The sequence below is a fragment of the Enoplosus armatus genome, chromosome 22 (assembly GCF_043641665.1).
Source record: "Enoplosus armatus isolate fEnoArm2 chromosome 22, fEnoArm2.hap1, whole genome shotgun sequence".
Taxonomy (NCBI): domain Eukaryota; kingdom Metazoa; phylum Chordata; class Actinopteri; order Centrarchiformes; family Enoplosidae; genus Enoplosus; species Enoplosus armatus.
This window is the reverse complement of record NC_092201.1, coordinates 11,507,379-11,532,192: the sequence shown is the minus strand read 5'-3', so window position 1 is coordinate 11,532,192 and position 24,814 is coordinate 11,507,379. Positions and strand designations below refer to the sequence as shown.

Sequence of the window (24,814 nt, the reverse complement as noted above, 5' to 3'; positions counted from 1 at the left end):
CACCTGACATGCCCAAGCGGACAGGGACAGCTCTGTGAGTCACAGAGCAAAGGAGGGCGTTAGCTTCCACGGGCTTGGCTAGAGGCGAACATGCTGTCCATAACAGGCAAAACTCAGGCAGACAGAGAAAATGGCTGGAACCCTAAGGCTGAAGCACAATAGACGATCTGGCTGGGAGTGAATGGAAGTGGGCCGGTATACGCAACTGGGCTGATGGGGAATGGGAACAAGCGCTCAGGTGGGCGGGGGAGGTCAGGTGATGGGTAATGGCGGGAACACGGGTTACTGCAGGGCAGGTGGGAGTGGTAGGAGCAGAAACGACAGGAGAGTTAGTATGGCAGGGGGGAAAAGCAGACAATGTAAATTTCAAGAAAAAGAAAGTAACTTTCATATTTTGGACAATTCATTTAATATTGTAGATATGCAGTATCAAACTTATGCCAATTACAAAGGAAACAATTTAGAGCCAGGGAAATATTGATAAAACGTGAAGCAGTTGAGGTGTTAATTATGCAAAGGTGCTGCAACTCAGCTGTATACTCAATTTTATATTTGAATACTTTGAATTTAGTTCATACACATTTACAGTGTATTGGATTGAAAAGATGTAAAAAGTGACTTGGTTTAGCGTGGTTGGTTTACCTCCCACCTCATCCCTACTTTTGGAATAAAACCCTTCATTTGAACCAGTTTAGTGAAGGTCCAGTAGGCAGCAAGCCACAGATCAGGTGTTGTCCAGATGTGCTGGTGAGAGCCAACCTCAGGCTTCTACTAATCTCTTATTTGGAGAGAAGAGATGGAACAAAAAAGCCCTCCATGACTTCCAAGGGCCTTATGTGCTAGTATCAGGTAAAGATTTGTCTTTTACAGAAGCTGCATCCTTGTGTCACATTTTCAGTCAGTTGAGCACATAACTGAGTCTCTGTCCTACACATAAAATGTCTTATTTCATTTAAAGGTGGTTTGTTTGGCATTTTGATAGATGTTTTCATCCCAAAGTATCCCACAGTTTCTTGACTGTATTCATTTTTAGCATCAGTGACTACTTTTACACGCAGAAGAATTTTGTTTTTGCAAACCAGTTAACCCAGTTGTGGCTTGACTCATACAAATCTCATATCTCGGTTTGAATAGCTCATTCTCTGATTATGGAAAACCTTGGGTTGTCTGGATTTCTTCCATTTCCCTGACATGTAAACACCTTACTCACATTTTTGTTTATTGACATGCTCACAAACTCATACTACAGTATTATTATCATACTACACATCATTACCGTTACTTTTGGGATTCTTTTATTTCCCCTGTATTGGACTTATTTGAATGATTAGTCGAAGAGGGAAGCTGCTCTTTCATGTTGTTATGTATTCATTATTTATTCTCTCTTTTTGAAATCATGTCTATGTATTTCTCTGCCACTTTCTCCCTCTCTCATCTCTCTTTCCCAGTTGCTCTCTCTCTTAATTTCCTATTCTATACCACTTAACAGAATTAAAAAGTAGGATATGATATTAGCCACAGGGACACAGAGTATCCTTGCAAAAACCAAGGTGGATTAAGCAGTGTCTGATTATCAAGCATGACACCAGTCATGCTTGATAACAAGAACAGTTCAGGTCCGCTGGCTTCCAATTACTAAGTATTACATACAGGGTAATTATGGTGTAAAGTTCATGGCAGTGTAACAGTGTTTGTGATTTAGTAAGGCCAGAATTACTACAGAGGTGTAAGGTAACTTTATCTTGTGTGTGTGTGTGTGTGTGTGTGTGTGTGTGTGTGTGTGTGTGTGTGTGTGTGTTCATGAAGGAGAAATAATGAGATTGGATGGTTGCTCTCCACCAGACAACCAGAATGAACTGTGCAATGGCTAAAAGAATCTCTGTGCCCCCCCCCCCCCAGACTGGGGGCTGCCCTGCCTCCACAGAGTGCTCGGCCACTGCTGCATTGTGGCCTAGGGCCTCATTTGAATGGGCCTTTAGTATTTTGTGTGAACAAGTCAGCGCCATTTGCATTTGTTCCAGTCACAAAGGTTTAACAGGTCAATAGGGACTCCCTGGCAGAAAACTAACACGCTAGGGTACCTTTTTTTCTCCCTCCCTGACGTCTGCTCCATCGTTGTGGTTGTCAGGCACCCGGCCGGCTTGTCCTGGTAGCATGTAACTCAAGCATGTGGTGTGTATACGTGTGTGTGTATGTGTTTTAGGACATGATTGGTGACAGCAGGGTGCAGAGTCAGAAAATACGAGCTAATACTCTGCAGACTGTGCTGACAAAGGTTTAATTAACATACAACTTATAGCAACAGTTTGTTTGAGAGATAGAGAGGTTTGGTTTTGTGTGTGTGTGTGTGTGTGTGTGTGTGTGTGTGTGTGTGTGTGTGTGTGTGAAAGGAAGAGAGAGCAGAAACTTTATTTTACACATACAGACAAGCACATGCCTGCAGAGTTTCATCCCCTCATCCTGGAGTATTTACGCTGTTAATAAAATTTGTAGCATGGTGTGGAACAATACGTGACGATATGTGGGAGCTAATTGGACCTCACCAGCTTCACTGCAAGTGTGATGGCAGGACAAATGACCATTGTGCCATTTATAAAGAGATACAGTAACACTTTGCTTGAAGGGCTTTTAGTTTGACACTTCCCCTCTCTGGGAACTTGACACAGAACAGAAAAAAAGTCTCCTGTTTTTGTATTGAAAAGCAAACAAAAAACTTTGTAGCATTGTTAGCATTCCTATTGAAAACCAATGGAGACTTGAATATGTAAAGCTAGCTTAGGGCTAGCAGTGCTCATATCCTTTGAAAGGAGTGCTAACTTTGCTAACATGCAATTTTTCAAAGCAGTGATCGCCAACACAGAAAAATCTTTTAATTCTGTATCTAATATATGTTAGTCATATAAAAGCTTCTAATGGGTCACGTTAAAATAATTTCACATGTCTCAGTAAAATACTAGCCTGCTAATTTGTGCAGAAGTGCTTTTATCAAAAACATTACACCCAGTATTGATCCTAACGTAATAATATATTGTGGTTTTATTATTGTTGTTTTTGTGCCAGCAGGCCTATTTGAGGAGAATATCTAGAGAGAGCAGAGTATCGTCTCATTAAAGATTTATTGTGATTTTTGGAAGGATAGCAGAATTCACTTTTTATAGTTCTCTTTTCTTCTGAGTGTAGCCTCTGTCATTCATATGGCTGGCTTGGGGTTTTCACAATCCAAAACCAACAGCGCAGTGAACAAGTATTTTTGTATCGACTAAATGCTTTTACATGTAATGATTTAAAAAAAGAAGGTTAACTTAGTGCAAGCAGTGGGCTTTGCACTTGAAATAATAAAATAATGCTGGTCGGCCACAGCATTTCCATCCACTTTATGTGGGTTTTAAGTGCAGTCAGGGCAGCAGAGGGTCCTAGTGTTCAGAGAGATTGTCCTGCATTTAAAATGTCAAAGGCTGCATTCTCCTAACAGCCAGGTGTGCTGCTGAAGGGTCCTCAGGCGGGACAGTGAACCCCCCAACCGCTCACTCACTCTGTGTAAGAGCTTCCACCTGAGTACCTCATGAGTGAATATACTGTAAAAGGGTACGGTCAGATTTTACAAAAAGTTGACAGCTGCCCATTGTATATGTCTGTTTTTATAATTGCGAGGAATTCAACAATATCACACAATCACCCCTCAGCCTCTTTTATCACTTTTTCTACTTACAGTGCGGTTTTATCAAAATATAATAACCTTCAACCAACAACGTGACACTGACGGATTTTTTTGGATATACTGTAGAGTGCAGAATGAAACTTAATGGCTTATTGAGGGTCAAGTCTTTGTATGGTTTAAATTCTGGCATAGGAGAATTGATTTTCTTTTGCAATACACTATTTGAGCTGTATACTTCTGGATTTGTTTGCATGAATAGCAGAATCCGCATTTGTGTAATCCTCCACAGTGAAATAAACTCTTGCATTGTTTGTGATTGAAAAGGTTAAATTGACCATGTAAAGCTTAAGAAAAAAAAACTTCTTTCAATGTGTAGTTTATGTCTGAACACAGGTAGGAAGTGCATGCTGTATAAATGCTCTACACACCAAATATATATGCAAAAAGGGATTTTTTTCCAGTGTTGAGGGCAGATGAATCATTTCTGCAGAGAAAAACTGAGAAAAAACATTTTCAAACCCATGAGTTTCTTGCTTGTGAAGGTCTGTACTCCCATGTTAAAGCTTGTTCCAGGCTAGTTTAATCACTGTGTACACTAACATGCGCACTATAAGGACCTTGCCTTATAGTGCTAGAGACTTGGCGAACATAGCATAAATATAGCAGAATATACACACAGACAGTGTATATAGTAGGATACAAAACTATGTACACACCATGCACAGCTGTACACATGATTAAAATATGCACTGGTTGTATTTATATCAGCACATCACAAGTCTTGAAGAGTATTTTTCAGGGGTATTTAACAGACAGCAGAGGAGGGAAAAATCAAATATTTTGAGTCAGACCTGAGTGGGAGGCATGCTTACAATTGCTCCTGTCATGCTGATCTGAGCCCGCCTGGCTACAGCGCTGTGCTTTGCTTTGCTGTATTTTGCTGCGATTGTTTGTGTTGAGCTGTGTGACCCACTATTTGGACTTCTGTTCCATTATCTATCAAAACTTGCTGCACTTGTGTCCCAAGCAAAGAAAAGCAAAGTGAGAGCCCTGCGTCAGGTGCTACAAGCTGCTAGCTAGGCCTGTAGCCAGGCCCAGAGAGCCAGACCTGGCAGCTCCGAGTCTGCGACGTGTGAAACGCTGCACACAAAGGAGCTCGCTCCATCTGTATGCACCCTACATAGGCAGGCTTTTGTTGCAGCCGACAGGCACATGACTGCTAGCATCTTAACCCCTGAGAGCCAGCGTCCCTTTCCCCCTCTCACTAGACTGCACACTGCAGTAGAGACCACAGTGAGTTAATACTTTTAGGAAAAAAACAACATTTGATTTAAAGTAAGAGCTAGTGGTTTATTAGTGATTTATGCGTTTGGTATTTCTGCAAGATATTTCACTCAGTGAAAACACCCAAGAAAATATGTCTCAAAGAAAAGTATAATATAAATATCAGAAAACAGTTTTAGTGTAATGTTTGTAGACATATCTGCTAATGTCGAGGCAAAACTTTGTCAAAGCAAAATGAATGCAATACATTGTTTGAAGAATTGGATCAAGGCTTCATTTTTAACAATGATTTGGGGTTAATATCGAGGTCAGCCATGAATAGAGAAAGACCAGAGAACAAAACAAAAAAAGTGTTCACTGTTTTCACATGAAATATATGTAAAAATATGCAGATGAATATTTTCTGTGCTGCTGTATAGATTTACAAAACAATAATTATGCAGGTCAGATGTAGGATGGTTTCCACATTTCAGCTTTAATTGCATTTTCTGCTTACTGCCAGGCCAACTTTGCTTATTTGTCTGTACATTTTGCACAAAGTTGTAGGGACAGTTCAGAAATGAGTCCGCCGCCTCCCGCTGGGAGACCCCTCTGTAAAATCCAATTAAAGATAAATCACTAGCATCAAGACTCGACGGCTGCGGCAGTTAGGAGATGCTCCGACCTATTAGCACTCTTCATTTTTCAATTTTAGCGTGCTACGTGGATGTCCTTGAGTAGATCATTAAGTCACATACACACACACATACACACACACTTTCTCTGTCTGGGAATATTTTCCTTATTAAACCACAGTGAACCAACCATAAAAAAAATACAAATTGTCTTCTAAAATCAGAACCTCTTGTGAATTTCCTGCTCACATAAATAGATACTGTTGGTTTCATGTAGACGTACTTGCGTGCCTCGTGTTACCCAGACAACTCCAGACATGTGCCTGCATATGTGTGTGTATGTGTGTGCAGACTCGTGTTCGATATGAAATCAAACAAACACTCCCTTGGAGCATCCTGAACCCTTAGTCAGCTGAATTGGATACAGGTGACTGAAACGAACATGTCACTCAGTCAGATAAATGCTTGATTTTTGGAAATGAGAGGAGAACGTTGGGGAAATCACAGGAAGAACAGAGATTTTGCAGTTAAAATAAAACATGGCTTCACATCACACCCCCCCCCTCCCCTGCACCAGCACCTTCCTTGTATAAAATGTGGGTGTATGGTCCCGATGGGGGCTGGGGTGCGAAGGGCTCCTATCTGGGCCGAGCTAGGTCACGCAGGCCCATCCAGGCTGCAGTGGCTCTGTGACGTGGCATTAAACTAGAACCAACAGCAGGTCCGAACCCTTTAAGAGGTGGTACCACTCCCTGAGAATGCCAGAGACCTGCATGTATGCTGATGTTTGGAAAGAGCTGCAAAAATGATCATTTATTAATGCGGGATGGACCCCGAAATGTGAGCAGCAAGTAGCTGAGAATCAGGAGAGGTGTGTGTGTTTGTGTTGGGAGGAGGGCAGAAGAGGGGTAAGTTTCGAATATAAAAAACGCATCTGAAAATATGTTTTTGATTCATCTTTTTAGCCTGTCTGCAGTTTGTAATTCTGTTTTTTTGTAATTGTTTTTTGCTTTATTAATAACGAGTTATTCCAGAGGAACTGTGTACAAAATATTGACTCAAATGTTTGTACTGAAATGTTGCAGCCTTGAGAGCACTTAACTTAACATTCAGAGCATTTTTCCTGTGTCTTCCAGCATTGCAGAATATTTCGATGCTTGGACAAAACCATGGTAGCAAAGATTGCAGTATCAGTTTTGTTGTAAATTAAATTTTGCCTCTGTTATTACAAATTACAGAAAAAAGCCCTTTTTGCCAAGGATCAGAGTTGTGTTTCTTAGTTCCCAGGACAATAATTCCCTGTAATTACATTTTTTTAGTGTCCTTGAGATGGGCAGTGTATTCTCTTAGATAAATTAGAAACCGCACTTTTCTAATAAACCTGGCAGTTACAAAATGACCTAGACAGGGGAGTCTCATGGTTAACTGAAAGTAGGACGATGATTCTCCCAAAGCACTACCCTTTCTTTAATGAGAGAAGAGCTGCAAAAAAGGGACGAGCTGTGAAGCTGTCAAAGTGCTGCTTGTTTGGGATTTATTGTCTGTTTGGCTGTTTTAAAAGCTGTTTAGGACACTTGTGTCTCACAAGCGCAGGTCCATTTCGTCTCTCCTGTTTTCCAACCTTTGCTCTGCTCTGCTCTGCTGCCGAATGGGCTCCCTCCTCACAGAGAAGCTCGGTTTTCAGAGGTGAGTGGCTTAATGATTGTCAAAGAAATACATTTGAATCAAAGTGCTCAGTTAGTGCCCTTGATAAGTGTGAACTGTGTTCGTAAAACACTCGAGAACTTATTTTTTTTTGACCTTGCAGACTTATACCACTTTGTTTATGTAGAGTTTCAGTCAGCTGCTTTACCTTCTTGTACATTTGTAATATAAACATTTTAAAAATATTTTTTATGCAGTAAAGAAAATTTATACATGTATTTAATACTTAAAGTTCTAATGTGAAATGTTAAAAAAAACATAAGATCTAAGCAATCTGCAGTAATGATAGCTGCACTTTTTTTAATTGCACATTGAAAATGTCTGAAGGGTCAGAAACTCAAAAATGTTGTACACGCAGATGGGTGCTTATTTTCTTGACAATTACAATGTATTTTTAGTCTCCCACCTTTCTTAAGAGATTTAGAAGAACATGTTGTGACATCCTGGATAACAGCCTTCTCAATACACTTTTAATTGCACAAGCTGAGAGAGAAATTCATCCTTCATTTTTAAGTGTTTCCAACTGAAACCGAAGCTTGAGCAGTTTATAAAATTGCCATATCCTTATTTTTAAGCAATAATTAAAGTGTATTTGTTGATATTTGTTAATATCATTTAGTCGTGATAAAGCTTTGATCGAAAAGAAGTACACTGCGTTTTCACCTTTACCTTTACTTTCCAGAGTTCAGTTTATGAAAAGAGGTCAAAGTTAAATTTATTATGAAATTCTGTGCGGTAGAATGCGGGAAAAACAAAATTATCATTATTTTGTTGTTGAAATATACAGAATCTTTTCGGAATAAAGGTTTGTCCTTTTGCAAGGGTCCCTTTTGTAAAATAAAATTTAAAAAATCAAACTTGGATTTTCTTTTTAGGTTACATCAAAATTTAGAATTGAATTCTCCAACTTATACTAATATGAATTCATCGACAGAACATAGGACTTCTAAATAAAGTCCTATGTTCTGTCGATGAATTCATAAATTCAATCAGGGTTTTTAAATATTTATTCAGAGCAGGAAAAAAACATTTATATCCCAAACTGTATTTGTCTCCTTTTTTACTGCACTGAATACTGGTTATACTGGCTCACATTACCAACTTTTCACAATGTGGCTTTTATTTTTACTCTTTGTTAATTATATTGTTATATGTATCAATATTAGTATTTATGTGCATATATGCTGTATATATTTGGTTTCTCTTTTCCTATTTTTCCAATAAATGTATTAGCTTGTATTCAGAATATGTCAATTATATTAAGAGAGAAAGAAATGCTAATCTTTAATCATACTGGCATGAAATAATTATATTTCATACTCATTATAAACTTTGAAACAATTGAAATACTTTATTTGCCCCCAACATCGTTTGAGCAAAAAGAAGAAATCATTAAATATGATGAACTAATCAAACTGAATAAAAAGCGTACAGTATATCTGCATTCTTCGTCCCTCGTCCTTGACGGACTGCAGAGGGTTAACCTGTGTATCTGTTTGATCCCAAAGTGACTGAAGGAATTTATATCTGCATCTCCTACAGTCAAGTCATTGCAGGTTTCTGTTGTGGAATTTGTTAAAAAATAACTTTGTTTGACATATAGAGATGCGTTGTACAACATACAACGTTGTGGTAACGATTTGGCAAGTCATAAGCAGTGTGTGAGTGACTGCATCACTCGGGCCGCCATGTTGTTTCCTCCTGTCCTCCATTTTGTGACTCTGTCTCTCGGTTCTTGCTCACCTGCTTTTATCGAAGTTTCGCCAAACTCTCTTTATTCTCTTTATTAAAGTGAAAAAAATCAATTCTGTTGCTTTCACATGATTTTCAGATGTACATTTAATTCATAAGACAGGTCAGGCTTTTGTTTTATTACTTGGACAGCTGACCCGATGGCCGATAACTCTGCTTTTTACCTTAAAGTACCTTCCCAAAAAACTGAAATCTGGCATTTACTGCAACAAGGTGAAAGCTGCCTGGACAGGCAGAAGTCCTCAAAAGGAGGACCGTGTCGTGCTTGACAAGGCGTTTACCTCTTAGAACAATATGTCCATGTAATCAGCAGCACCCGTGTTAGAGGTTGCATGCGACGTTAGGTTTTACAGCTCTGCAGCGTGAGCGACTGTGACCCGTAGCCCCATAATGGCCGCCGGGGGTCATGGAGGTTAATAGAGACTGATGTGTGAGGCCCCAGAGTGACATCCCAAAGGGGATGGCCCCTTAATCCTTATTAGGCCTCTGTGTTAGTGATCCTTACCTTTCAAAGCAAACAGCACGCTTCCTTTGCCGTGGGGCCCCGGCCTGCCCCCGGCGTTACACTTCTGACCCCGGGGTCGTGGCCTTTGTTCAGAGCCCTTCATAGACTGACCTTAGGGGTCACGGCTGTAATAGAGAAGTTGTCGAGGCGCGTGCTGCCGAGGGGCCCCTCAGCAGACCACCTCGTAGAGGGAGCCGGCACGCCGCACTGGTCACCGAAGAGAGGAGAAAGTGTGTGTGTGTTCGCCGGAGTGTGAACGTATAGATGGCTGTAAGTTATTGGGTGAAAATACAACAGGGGTTACATGTGTGAGTTACTACCATTCAGGACGCGGTCTTAAGCTTGTAAATAAAACCCAAACTATGGCATTTTAAATGCAATAAGTTGTGTATTCACAGAGGTAGCTACTTCAGAGAGGGTCACATCTCTCTTTACTGGCATTCCCACGTGGTTCTACTTATTTAACTGCATTTTATCACTGCTGACTAAAAGCTACAAGTAATACATTGAAGAAATAGCATTTTTGGTGCAGAAATATATAATATACTGTAAATTTGGGATTTTTTTTTGCTGTTTCTAATGATGATTTTCGTCTAAGAGAAGGCTGTTTGTTAACTAGTCTTTTCTACTTTCTATAAAAAACAAATAATTTGTTATTTAATTACAATTCGTGTTGTGGTTTGTCTGTATTTATACTGTATGTTTTTTGCCACTGAGTATTAAAAAGATTGTAGCTCATATTATTCTCAGGTACTCTGTATGTTGCTTTTCCCAGGGCAGCACAGTACCGAGCTGTGTGTGTGTGTGTGTGTGTGTGTGTGTGTGTGTGTGTGTGTGTGTGTGTGTGTGTGTGTGTGTGCTACAAATTTAATCTGTATGTTGGTTGGTCGTGTTTGTCGCAGTGGATTCACGGGATGATTCATACGGATGTGAAGGTGCCGGGGGTCTGATAAGACCACTGAATCAACAACTCCATTGTTTCAGCTCATGAGTGAACTGTAACTCACTTTGACTCTGAGGCATTCAATGCCGTGTAGCCACTGTGCAACATGAGTTGTGCATCTTTGACACATTTACTGCGGTGGGTTTATTTGACACCGTTTTGCATTTAATTCCTGCTCCCTTCGCATCTTTTTGATTTTCGCAGATCTGAAAGCTTGCATGGTAAAAGCTAATCACTTTACTGCAGCTTCTCTTCTCTCCTCACCTACTGTGTTTCCGCCGCAATATGCAGAGCTTTAAAATATGACTTGCATGCTTATCAAATCAACAACAATGTAATATGCTTTTACACACTGACAATAAACGTGTGGTAAGGCAGAGCACAGCTTGGATTTAACCTGGAGGTGAAGGGGCTTGATGAAAAAAAGTTGTGGTTGTGGACTCTTGGAGGTGTCATAAATGAGGTTGTTAATATTGGAGTTTCATCAATGGCAGCATTACGCAGGCCGCTCCTGCAGGGGCGAGGCCGCGCAGAGGGCTACAGTGTCAGAAGTTGGCAGCTGAGCCAAAACCAGAGTCGTATCCTCAAGTGAACTCTCCACGACGTACGGTGCAACAGGCTCTGCCAAGTTTTTTGAATTCCTGCCACATGTTAGATGGTAAACAACTGACTAGCAGAAACAGTGTCTTAGATAGACGAGGAGGGCTAAGGGACTCTTCAAATTGCTGATGAAACACGCATTTGTTTACACTATTGTTTGATTTATATTCAGCATGCAGTTGTAGTGGCGTTTTGTACTCGGAGCGGATTGCAATTGGTTCAAAGACGTGGCGAGATGTGACGTCACAGGGTTCAACATGGTGGCTGTTTGGTGCTCGATCCGTTTTTCTCATCAAGGGACACGAGTGAATATATATCTTGATAAAGTGCACTGGAATCGACGGCTGCCTCGCGCTGAGCCCCTGTTGTAAACTGATTTCTGTGTCGCTCGTGCTCACGTTTCACGACTGGCGGTTTTCGTGTTTGTGTGTTTTTCATATGCGGATGGTGCAGCAGTACACAGAACACAGGGAATCTGAGTTTCATTTGAGAAAAAGCTGAGGAGAGTTAGGCAAGACAAGTGCACTCACTCTCTGTCTCTCCCTCTCTCTCTCTGGGTCCGTCCTCTGAGGTAGAAACACACACACAGCAGCGTAACGCCTTTTCTTTCAGCCTCCAGGACCGAGAGTGAGGAGGTAGGAGAGACTGCAACTCACCAAGCGGCCATATTAGTTTGCTGTTCAGTCGCTCATAGTCGCTCTGGTCTTCGTCTACTTCTCCACAGTAAAAACACACATATGAGAAGAGGGTATATGAGGAGGTTTTCCCACCTTTATTTGTTTCAGTGTGCGCAATTCCCCTTTAGACTCTGCGTGAGAAAAATAGACAGATTGAAATCAAGACCAGCTAGCCGTGCTCCATGATGTGAGATCTGTCGTTTCTTTGGACAGTTCTCTCTTTTTCCCCTCTCTTTTGTGCGGCTGCTACTTTGGGGAGAGAGGAGGGGAAAAATTTGCCTGTGTTGAGTTCTGGGTTTCTTTTGGGAAAGAGAAGACTGGAGGGGAGGGGAATGGCGTCCAAAAGAGAGGAAGTTGTTTTTTTTTTTTGCCATGGGGGAATCTGTTGCAAACAACTAAGGGGCATTACAGCACTTTGGCCACAGAGAGAAGGGAGGGAAGTCGGGTGGAAACCGGACGGGTGTGAATAACCTTCAGCAGGCTGATGCAGAGGTTGGTAGGTGTGCATGAGACAGGGGGAGAGAGAAAGACAGCAGGGGTGGTATCTGGCACAAAAAACATAAAAAAGATCCTCCTCATGCAGGCTTAAATTAACACTAGCTGCTCAGAGCAGGGCTGTTTATTACTGTAGGCTATAACACTGCTACTGAAAGGACAAGAAAGGGTGGGAGACAGAATAGGCTGGACACTGAAGGGGAGGCGGAGGGGGAAGGAGGGTGCAGGACACGAGCAGAGTCATCAGCAGAGTCCATTTTATCGTTCGGTTACTGCCCGACATTTCTCCTCTCCTTATTCGCACGCAGGACCGCTGCTGCAGATCGCAGCGAGGCGAGGGTGGCCTAGTAATGGCACATAGCGGGCGCACTGCGGTAAATATTACAGGATTTTACAGCATGGTTCACTGTTGCAATCATGGTGGGGCAGTAGCACCCAGGTGCTTATCTGACTTTGATTGCGTGCCAAAACAGTCAATGTAGCTTCTCAACTCATTAACGTGTCTGTGGTTGAGAAAAATAATCAGTAATCAAGTCAAAAATCGTCAGTGATCGTGCCACACTTTTCGGCCTTTACTCGGGAAACGCCATTGCTTCCATTGCCCCCTGGAAGTTTAGTGATAAAGGACATGTAGGTCAAAGACAAATGTCTGATATTAAACTCAAAGCAGCGGCAGCTCTGATGAGAAATCGATAATCTTTTCCATGAATCTCAAAGTTAGGTGTTGCAAGTTGTCTCGGAGTCCTTTAATCATTTGTTTGCTGTGACTCTCCTCCTCAGGAGAAGTGCACTGTGCCCCCCCCCCCCCCCCCCCATCTCCCTCCCCACCCGCTTCGTGCACGCGCACGTCATGTCGGTGATGAAAACGCGCAGTGCGCCCTCACTCCCACACGTCCCTGTTTCATCATCAGCTGAGCCGTTTCTCCTCCACTCACAGCTCTTCTGCCCTCCCTCTCTCTCCCCCTCCCCTCTCGACTCTTGCTTCTTTTTCTATCCATCGCTCTCCTCCTCCTCCTCTCTCCCTGGGTCCCGGCCACATGCGAGAGGGTAGACTAGGACGCTGCAGCTCTGAAAAAAAAAAAAAAAAGAGGGGAAAAACGCTCTGCTGCTATTTCTACAGGCGGGCCCTCCCCTTTAGCTAGTCTGTGCCAAGAGAGGGAGGGATTTTTTACTACTCCCAGTCCCAGGATTTTAACCCTCTGCCTGCTCTCACTCCTCTCTGCAAGATCTGCTCCTCAATATCACGCAACAAGTGGCTTTGCTTTACTCCTACTTCGACATTGCTGCGCCATTTGCGAAGACATTTTTCCGGACCCCCAGTTTTCTTCACTTGGCGGGCACTGATCGCATGCATTTGGTCAGTTTTTGCTGCTTCTGGGTTGTTGTCAGTAGAGTGAAACTGGACTGGGTACAATCATTGGTTTTGGTTTGTGCTCTACCGTGATGCAAAGGCTTTTCAAGCATGTGCTTCTTGATTGCTCGCCATGCTTCCTTTTCTCGTGAGTCCTCCTGAGGAGCTGAGGATGAAGACAGCAGTTTGTTTTTAGCATGTTGTTTGACCAGCTGCTTGATTTCATGTTACCTGTGCATTTATCTTGATTTCAACAGATGATTTCTCACGTATTTTCCTGAGCTCTTATCTCCTTTTCCCTCCTCCTTCTTCACCCTTTCCATCTCTAAACCTCTCCCTCTTTTGGGTTTTCTGCCCCACCCTCTCTTCCTTGCTCTCGCTCTCTCTCTCCCTCTCTCTCTCGTGGGCAGTCTCCAGTGAAAGGGGAGCAGGAGGGCGGAGCAGCGACGGGGCTTTTTCTGGGACAGGTGCCAATTCCAAACAAAAGACACAAAAAGCCAAAAAAAGAGTGAGATAGTTCCCAACGACAGGCAAAAAGTGGCATGTTTCAGGAACAGTTTTGTAGTGATAACGTGTGTGTTCATGTGAAGCTATTCTCCTCTTGCAGGACTTTTTTTTTGTATTGCACGAGTGAGTAGCAGCAGAGATCTTGAATCCTCTCTTTCCCCCCTCTCAGCTCTCTTGCTCCCGTGAAGGCATTTGAGTTTCGAGCGGGGAAAAGAAGGAGGGGCGGGTGGAGTTGGGAAGGGGTAGTGGGAGGCGGAGCCTTGCCTCCTCTCCTCCCTGTGAGGCTTCTGCATTATTCATATGCCCGGGCCAGTGCTGCAATCTGACTGGCTGCCTGGCTTAGCATTCACCCGACATTCAGCGGCTCTGTTTGCTAACATTCCTCATTCAAAGCCTTGTTAACTGCCAGACGGGAGGAACACGCGACTCCATGGGAAACCCACATGGCCTCCTTATTGTGGCGGGCCCTGACAGTCTCAGACTAGGGGGTGGCAGACAGGGGAGAGCGAGGGGAGCCGGTTTGTAAATATTAGAAAGCAGTTAGCTGAGGTTAGGCAGGTTACCCGAGGCTTAGAGACGGGTTTAGGGGTAAGGTGGCCAGATTGACAGGGTAAAACCCAGACAGAGGGGCAGACAGATGGGCAGACAGACGTATAGACAAGGTGTTGAGGCAGACAGGAAGGCTGGCACTTTCTGGGACTCTGAATGGGTCTCTCGTTGGCATGCCCGCCTACTCCTTGCAGGGAGTGCAGAGCTGTGTGACTGAATCCGAGCTCCTTCTCTGCCCTTCTCTACAGAGAGGATATGTGGACATACTGAGTACAGCTACGGAGGGACCCAGCACAATGAGCGGCGGCGATTTCGGCGCTTTACCCCGGATAGCTGAAGACTGTGGTGTGCCAGTTGCCTCAAAGTCTCAGTGGGTAAGTCGGGGAGTGTGTGTGGGTGTGGAGGTAAGTGTGTGTGTGTGTGTGTGTGTGTGTGTGTGTGTGCATGTATGCCTGTGTGTGTGTGTGTGTGCATGTATGCCTGTGTTTGTGTGTGTGAAGCATGCACACATGCAGGGGTTTTCTTTTGACAAAACGATGAAATACAAATATGAAACAAACGCCACAGTGCGGCTTCGTTTTGACCCGATCTCCATGTTGGTGTGTTTAAACGTTAAGTCTGGGTGTCCAGAGAGAGGAGGCTTAACCGAATACAGGCAAACCCGGGGGGGGGGGGGGAACGTGGCATGGGCTTTGAATTTCAGGCGAAACCGAGCTAATCTCTCCTCTGGTGCGTTCCTACCTGCAGTTTTGCACTCCAGGTCGGCCTTTTGTGTGTGTGAAAGAGAGACGGCTTTGGAGGGAGCAGAGAGGGACTAGTGCTGTAATGTTGGGCCGAGGGCCAGACAAGGCCTGCTACACAAGGCCGAGCCCCACCACAACGCTCCTCTCTCTCTCTCTATCCCTCTGTCTCTCTCTCTCTGTCTCAGTCTCTCTCTCTGTGTCTCTCTCCCCTTTTCTCTCCTGGTCAGCTATCAGAAAACTATTAACCGCGATTCTCACATTGAGTTTTCTCATTAAAAAGTGAATACGTGCGAGGTTTTTGGTTTGTAATAGAAGGTTAAACATTTGAAAACGGGTGGTTGCTGACACGTGGCCACACGTAGCTTTGATAAAGCTCGAACAGGCCTTTTGGACTTTCCGTTTATTAAGCTTTATAATTAATGTGGCTCAAATATAAAGCATTTTTAAATTTTCCTTTACATGCGTAAACAAGAAAAATGCTTTAAGGCATTAAGCTGCAGACCTTTCTCTCTTTAGTTCGATTATACGCTTTCAAGACTTCAATTCAAAGCGATGTAACCTAAATACACAATATTTGTCTTTGAACCGTAATAGAGTGGTGTGCTTCATAAAGAATTAATAAAAGTTATATTAACATTAGTATCACACCTGCTTCATCCCTGAGGAAGAATATCAGCTCTACATTTTCCACATAATTAAAAAAGTCTATACGCCACACCCCCGTTGATGCCACCTAGTCTGGCATCTTTTAATTATCACCCATAAATCAGTTTTTTAAATGAGCGCTAATTGAAAAATCTTTGGGTTTTTTCCACATTGCCTGTCGATATGTCTTCATGTGGAACACCTCAGCACATCAGAGTCCACCATGACCAATAGGTAGGAGTGGAGGCAGTGTGAGTCATCAGAGATAGTTCTAGTCATCCCACCTACATCCTACGTTACACACTACAGGGCCTGGCGCGAGCGCCGCCATCACTGTCGCCCCCCAGCAGGAATCCCGGACTTTGCTTCCCGCATTAGGTGTGTCCGGACCCCTCTTCTGAGACCCTCAGCTCGGTGAAATTGCGAGTTAATACGTCAGCAGTTGGAGAAGGGCACGTCATTGCTAAGCACCAATCAGCTCACGAGGTGCAGCAGTAAAAACTGCAGCAGAGTCGAATGAAGGATGTGATTGTTTTTTGATTTTCCTCTGCTCTTCTTTTCTATTTCCTTTCTACTTTATTCAATCTAAGAAATAAATGGTAATAACTGCGCAGAGTCAAGCTGCTTTTCTCGATCAAACGCCCTTTAGGGAAACGCGCTTTAATACACGTTTCACAACTTGGAATCTGCCGATCATTTCATTAACTTTCAAAAAATAACAACAATGCTTAATAGCGTTTTAAGAATCGTTAACAAGAAAGTCATACAGTATAATTCAAAATATTGGCAGTTTTAGAAAGAATATTTCATCCCCAGAAGATGAGAAAAAACTAACAATTATATATTTTCACACAAGTTGCAGTTTGTTTTGACATTTTTATACGGTACACACTGATTTCCTGCACTTACAAATGGTCTCACCTTTACATTGTAAATGATAGACCACTGAGGAGTCTTGCATTGTTTTTTTAAGTGAAAAAAGTGATTTTAGAATTTCAGATTTTGCCTCCACGTTGAATCTATAAGCCTGGTTTATAACAAAAAACAAACATATGATGTGTTACAAAATGTTAAAAACAGCAAAACTGAAGGAAATGTGAAAGCTAACACAAAGACCATCACACCACAAATTGAACCAGACACACAGGACACATGCACGCGCGCACACACACACACACACACACACACACACACACACAGGCAAACACACAGGCAAACACCCAGACACATTTGATGCTATGTACCCCACAATGAACCCTGGCTCCTAAGATGAATGGGGTTCCCACGCCTCTCCCAAGGAGTGCAGGGCACAGCCTCCTCCTCTGAGCATTCACACACACACACACACACACACACACACACACACACAATGCACGCACTACAGATGGCCACACAGTCTTACCCAAACACACACAGGTGCATTTGAGTATAATACAGAGGCACATACACTTGCAGTGAAAAGGCACAAGGACACATTTTAAAAGGCACACACAGAGGTACTTAAAATATTGATTATTATTCAGAGCACTTCCAGGCAGGATGAGCGTGTCAGTTAAAAGATGGAGTGAAACACAGCTATCTTTATCACCAGCACTTCAGCAGTTAGCCATAAAAAGAGACTTTTAATTTGTTAAGCAGCAAACAGGAAGGTAAATGAGCTATGAGATGTGTTTGGGGTGTTTTACTTTCAGTTACACCTCCTTTTGTTTCAGTGTGTGTGTGTGTGTGTGTGTGTGTGTGTGTCAGTCATAAGGTTTTGTTTTGCAGGGAGAATTTGAATGAAGCAGAAACAAAAGTTCGTGGGAAAATCTTAACATTTCATTTTCTATGGGTTCAGCAACACAGTCCTTGAGACACTTTGTGTGTGTGTGTGTGTGTGTGTGTGTGTGTGTGTGTGTGTGTGTGTGTGGTTTTCACATTAATATATATATGTGGTTTGGTTTCCAACTCTAAAATCTGATTTTGTTAAATTAAAAAAGGGATATATTTTGATATTTATTTTTATATCATTATATTTTCTCAAATCCACAAGGCTTTATAAAAAAAAATCACGTTAGATTATTGTTTTTTTTTCTCGTGGAAAAATATGTGCATGATTCATTCTTACAATATATACAATATATTTTACATATGTTGAATTACATTTCTTTAATTACACTTTGTAATAGAAGACAAAGCTTTATTTTTGATTACTTTCGCTTTGACACTGCAATGTGTTTGTGTGTGTGTGTGAGAGAGAGAGAGAGAGAGATGGGGGGCCGTAATACTTATTCATATAATGTGTAATATTGCATAGTATATTTAAAAATATTTGTTACTATAAAAGTATTTTAATATAAAAAATGTGGATTTTATTTGCAGCTTAATTTGGTTTATTTCTTAATGTTCCATTATTGCCTTTTATGTTTTTAATATATTGAAATGTATTAAATTGGAATTTTAGCATTTTATTTTTAGAAACTAAAATTGGTCCATGATAAAGAAAACGGCTAATTACAGACAATGAAAATAAATGTTGAACAAAAAGCCACAACTTCATTTGTAATTCTAATAGCGCAGTAATATAATTCCCACTGGTCCTTTTCTGAAGCCAGAGATGAATCTTAAGCTTCTTCAGCATCGGCTGGTTTATATGGCAATACAGTGACCCAGTCTAAATTCGGCTGCAGCCTTCTGAGCCATGATCACTCTAACATATGTTACATCAGCCTTAATGATACACTCAAGTAGCTGCTTGGCAGGTTTATGACCTAAGGGCTACATGGACACCTTGGTGAGTGTGTGTGTGTGTGTGTGTGTTTTGTGAAAATATCTGCACAGTATTTTGTGTGTGTGTGTGGAGACATGGATGTGTGTGAGTATAACTATATTCACGTCTCTGTTTTTCTCTTTCATTTGCAGGCTCATTATTCGGGAATGACTTAATTTTCCTGGTCAGACTTCAATGTCAAGGTTAGTTTCAAGATTTTATTAATTTTCTATATTCTCAAATGTATTTTTATTTCTATTTAAGTATATATTTACTTTACACTCAATGACGCGTTTAACTGTGTGTGTGTGTGTGTGTGTGTGTGTGTGTGTGTGTGTGTGTGTGTGTGTGTGCATGCCACCACATTGCTGAATTCTCAAAGTCAATCATTCAGGTCAGGTCTGTATCCGAGAGTATGCATCCTCTGGTTTGCTCTTCCAGCGGCCCGCAGGCACACAACACAATTAACATAGTTTGTCGTTCGTTTATTGAACACAATCCGGCTCACATTGTTCCCAGCACACAGCCGCGACTGTGGCAGCGAGTGACGCGTCAAAACGGTCTCCGGCGCGTTGTGTGTGTCATGTCATCTGAATCAGTAAGTCTCTGGTGCGGCTCAAAGATAATCTCCTCAAAGGAAATTAGTCGGGAAAAAGGGGAAAGAAAAGCCGTCAGCCTAAAGGTCAAATGAAGATTAGAGGGAAACAGTACACGAGGGCACACCGGCTGGCACCCGGAACTGCACAAAGGCCTCATTGTCACGGGAGCCCTCAGCTCTGCACACACTGTCCCTGCGTACTTGGGGAGACGTGACACCTGTTGGTGGCTTTGATCAACTGCAGGCAGAGTGACCGGCCACCTTCACGGGGCAAGAGAGGTGCTCAAATGTAGTTTTATTTGTTTTTTTAACTTTTTTTATTTTGGGCACTCTAACATAAGATGAATGTCTTGAATAATTCTGGACGCAGACACAATTACTGTCACAAGTTTGAGTCTTGGTCACTAATTTTATTTCATCTTCCATCTCTCCAGAGAAGTGACCGAGTGTGCCATCACATAAAAGTTAAAATGACAAAAGTAACAGTAAAAAAAAAAAATTTTTTTTAAAGCAATTGCTTTCATTTATATTTGCTGAATTTTCTCTTTTACTCCGACACTCCAGGCACACGGGGTCTGCTCACTTCAAAGAGCCGAGTGGTTCATCTCAAATCATTTAAGTGTCATTCTTGACAGTTTAACACAGTTTTACAGTTTATGGCGCCGTGCGTCCAAAATGTGGGACTGATGTTCTTTCGTAAAGTTGGACGAGAGTTCATGGCTGCAGGGCGTTCCTCAGTTACACCTCTTGTTAGTTAATAACACCACTACATTTTTCACTCTCTGGATACAGGTGTTCTCAGAGTGTATTAATATGATAATGCACTCGGAACACATTTTATTTTACATTTTTTATGTCGTTTTTGTAATAATTTGAATAATTTAAAAAGTTACTCACACAGCAAAACATACAGGATTAATTTAACACTCCGCTAGTGTGTAAGTGCACACCAGCAATTAAAAGTTTTGATTTAACATTTAAACAGAATTTAGATTTTTTTTTAGTGCTCACAGCAGTGAAAGACTACTTTTAAATATGTCTTTTTAGAAACATTGTCCCTGTTACTCTGGGAGCTGTCAGTTGTTCCAATTAAAACAGTTCACAGTGATTTTTAATATGTTATTTTACAATGCTGCTCCGTTGTATTAGGATGGAGGTAGAAATCTCAGAGACAAACATTTTATAATGTTTGACTAGATACCTCCAGAGGTAAACAAGAAAATATGTTATGTCTGTCATTAGTATGAAGGGACCCCTTAAGAAAAAGGCCTGGTCCTGTGTAAACCTGATCCCGTGCTGTACACACATTAGCAGTGCAAGTGAAGAGCGGCCTGTCGTATACCTTACAGGCTTGGACATTAAGTAGCTCATGTAGAGATTTGTGTGGCATTTATGGGATAACCGACCTGCAATAAAACAGCCGCAAACTGGTGTGTGCGTGTGTGAAGAGTTAAGGCAGTGACTCACTTTTTATAAGTTGGACCCCACCGTTGCTCCCCAGCTGGAGGGGAAACCGCAGCAGAGCCGCAGCCTCTCCTGTCTCGCTCAGGAAACTCCCTGAAACAACCACAACCTGTCTGTGTGACCTTTCAGCCAAACACACACACAGACACATTTATGCTCATTTGCACCAAGATTTCCTGTGACACACAAATAGGCTACAGATGAAGCACGGCTATCTTCTGAGGATTTGACTGACTAGTTTTAAGTTAATAGTGTAGTTTATCGTCTATGTGTGTATGTTCACTTTAGCCTTGTTACCAAAGCCACCAGGTAACAACATGGTTTCCCTGCAGATTGCCAAACAAGATCCTCATAAATAATCCAGACCCAAGACGCTCTCACTCTCTGTGCGTTCATGTGCATGCATGCAAGCGCCTGCATTTGTGTGCAGGTGTTTACACACAAACACTCAAACAGGTACAGATGCTGCTTTATGTTAGTCGTGCATTAACATGTGTGACCGCGCAGGTTCACGTGCACCGCGGAGTGCCGTCATTACTTGGTGCTCATGTGTGAGACAGGAGGTGAAAGTTTGACCTTTCAGCGGCTCACTCTCTCCTCTCATTTGTCTCCATCAGGCCGAGGGAACCTGAGAGGAGGCGAGCCGACAGACCGCACAGACCTGAAGCCGCCGCTGCAGAGAGGGGGTGACCCGTCAAGCATAAGTGACATCCAGGAAGTATTTTTGACAGCGTTCTTCGCAACATTTAAGGCACGAGGAAATGATCTCAGTTTATGACACACGGTTAGATTCACTCTTCTCTACTCTCTCCGCAAATTTGATTTTACTTATATAATGAACACAAGTTTTTAATTTAGGTAAAGTCATTTAGAAAATGATTTTGGATATGGATTATTCAGTTGATTAATTTAGTTTTAAATGGTTTTAAAAACAATTGAAAAAGTTTTAGATTAATATGTACTGCAGCAATTAATCCATATGTCCATGCTAGCAGGGACATATGGAGTGTGCTGACGTGGCCTTAGTGGTTAGATAAAAAGAGAATGAGGTGACTATGTGTTTAATAAAATTAAGAAAGATTTCATTAATTATGTTTGAATTTATTCAGTTACTTTGAAAGTCATTAAAAGTCCATGAGGCCCATGTGTGTTTTAAAATGAATAAAATATCTACTTACTAAATATATAATACTAATAATACAGTAATAATCCATTCTTCACTCTGAGAACAGTGTGTGTGACAAACTAATCTCCACTCAAAAGCCCACTTACTTTTTTTCCTGAGCTTAGAATGTGACAAATATCATATAAAAAAAAAACTTTATAAACACACACTCTCCTGAGGCCCTTTTGAGTTGTTTTGAGTTTGTGTCCTCACAGGTTGACCATCAGCCGCCTGGCCTGAGAGACAGCTGCAGGAGATGAACTGTCCTTTGGGGTGAGGTAGTAGGTTGTATAGTTTTAGGGTCATTCCCAAGCTGTCAGATGACTATACAACTTACTGTCTTTCCTGAAGCGACTGTGATTGCGGCATCATCATCATCATCATCATCGGAATCAACGGAAAATACAACTTTTCTTTTTCTTTTTTTTTTTACTTTAAAGTTGATCAGCAACAAAATACCCCGTGTTGATCTCCTAAATTAAAGTAAGAACAGCCAGACGGGGTGATATAGAAAATTTTTGGAGTTTTAAACTGAACTTTTGTCCTTTTTTTGCTGTTAAAGTGTAAGTTTAGGAGTCTATCACTTCAAATGTGCTCATTATAATTGCAAATGCTTTAACAACATGCCTCCATTCGCTAACATTTGAATAATGGGTTTTACTTGTACCGAAATGTAACATTTGAACTCTAATGTTATCATCGCTGTAATAACAAAGTAGTCCGGTCTTCATTCACACAGCGACCAGATCTGCACAAAGCTTCACATCCAGATCTTCTCCGCACCCGCCTGGGTGACTTATGGTGTTCGTACAGGGTGAGGTAGTAGGTTGTGTGGTTTCAGGGTTGTGATTTTACCCCATCAGGAGCTAACTATACAACCTACTGCCTTCCCTGGAGGGCAGCAATACATCACAGGAGCACACAGGTCTTAGAAAGAAACTCTCATTAACTCAGAGCTGCCATTTGATTTCAAAGCTTTCGTTGAATGGGTGAGTGGCGTCAAATCACAATATGCATTTCATAGCAACATTAATTACTTTACAGATACTGTATATAGATAGCATGGGAAGTGCAGTTAGCTTTAGAAATCATTAGTGTTTTAACTTTGTACTGTTTCATTAATAAATAAAGAATGAATAAGAAATAATGCAAGAACAAACAATGACTGGAGTCTGATCCTTTCAGTGTCTACTGAGTACTGAGATGCAGCTGTAAGGACTTGTGTAATCCTCGTAAGGAGCTCATTATATTTCAAAATACTAATCTTCAACATGTATACATGTACTGCATCTGACAAATGTTCAGCATTTTGTAGCACACTTCAGAGTGCCGTCATCTGCTTTGAGCTAACTTCTCAAGTTGCATCCCAAACTTCATCAAAGCTGTTATCTGGTTCACTCCGTCTATACTCTAATTCAGAAAACACGAGCATGTGTGGTTCCCTCACAGATGGAACAAGAGAGCAGGTGCCGAGGTACCAGCAGAAAATCATAAATTATCACCCTCCCACTTGTCTGTGTGAAGACACACTGAGCATCCTCAGAAGAGTTTTGTTGTCTAGCTTCGCTGTGGAAGTCGACAGGAAGAGCCCCAGACAGTCTCTCACCTCAGGACCGAGACACACTGACACACTGCTGTGCAGCCACACACAGTAGATGGCGCCAGATATTACATGTTGTGCTTCACTTGGGATGTTGGCAGTGCACACTTCAATGCACTTCTAGCAGATTTATTTTACACAAGGATATGAAGTTATGAATATTATGGAACAAAGAAAGAGCAGCAGGAGTGGAACTCTGTACTGACTAGTGTTTACATACACTCGTAGCTTATACCACAGGATGAATGTATGGATAAACCTGCATGGTGCATTTAGCTTCAGTAGAAAACTGTTTCCTGGGGTTCATTGTTTAATTACTGCAACATGTATCAGGCCCAGTCAATAAAAGCTCTCTTTCAACCAGCGGCTAATTAACTACACGACAAAGGGTGCTGTAAATTAGTACTGAATCATTTTGTCACATTTAAAACTTGTCAGTCAATATTAACAAATGTTCATTAAGGTTACAAAGAAAACTATAGGCAAATACCGGTATGTCATATTGATCTCCTTTGGTTGACTATACAAATAATAAAGAAATAGCTGTAGAGAGGCTAATCTGTCAGCGAGAGATTAAATCAGGAGTCAGAGGCAAAGGCCAGACCACACCTCGCCCTAACCAATTGATGACTGCTCTTGACTGTTGCACAATACAGCAACATACTTTCTATTCTACACTAATATTTATATATCACACACATGTATTAAAACATGCATTTTTATTTGACTTTTTCAAAACATCTGGAAGAGGAATACATAACAAAATCTATATTTTGAATACAAGAAGTTGTTACATAATTATACTAGTTTCATTCATATTTATATACGCTAACATATATGACATGCAGTATGAGCAGTGGTGGAGGAAGTATTCAGATCCTTTACTTAAGTAAAAGTAGCAATACTGCAATATAAAAACACTCCCTTACAAGTAAAAGCCCTGCATTGGAAATGATTACAACATGAAAGCACTTGAAATAGCAAAAGTAAAAGTACTTCTACTATTACGATAAATGTTATTATATATTATTATTACTGATGCATTGACGTGTAAGTAGCATTTTACTGTTGTAGATGATCGAGATGGAGCTACTGTTATATATACTGTAAAAGTACCTTAATATATAACTGCATCATATTTTATAAGCTGCTGCAAAATAAATGTATTGTGTAGAGGAGTAAAAAGTACAATAATTCCCAATGAAATGTTG

At 41.5% G+C, this 24,814-nt stretch overlaps 1 long non-coding RNA gene across 1 annotated transcript in view; it reads left to right on the top strand.

Moving 5' to 3' along the window:
• LOC139305006 (uncharacterized) overlaps positions 1–21,910 on the top strand; it is a 34,838-nt gene extending 12,928 nt beyond the window's left edge. Inside the window, exons 3-5 of the long non-coding RNA XR_011599205.1 lie at positions 14,888–15,013; positions 18,929–18,979; positions 21,456–21,910. This is a non-coding gene — a long non-coding RNA (uncharacterized lncRNA). The remainder of the gene's footprint in view (positions 1–14,887; positions 15,014–18,928; positions 18,980–21,455) is intronic.
• The last annotated feature ends 2,904 nt before the right edge of the window (positions 21,911–24,814 follow it).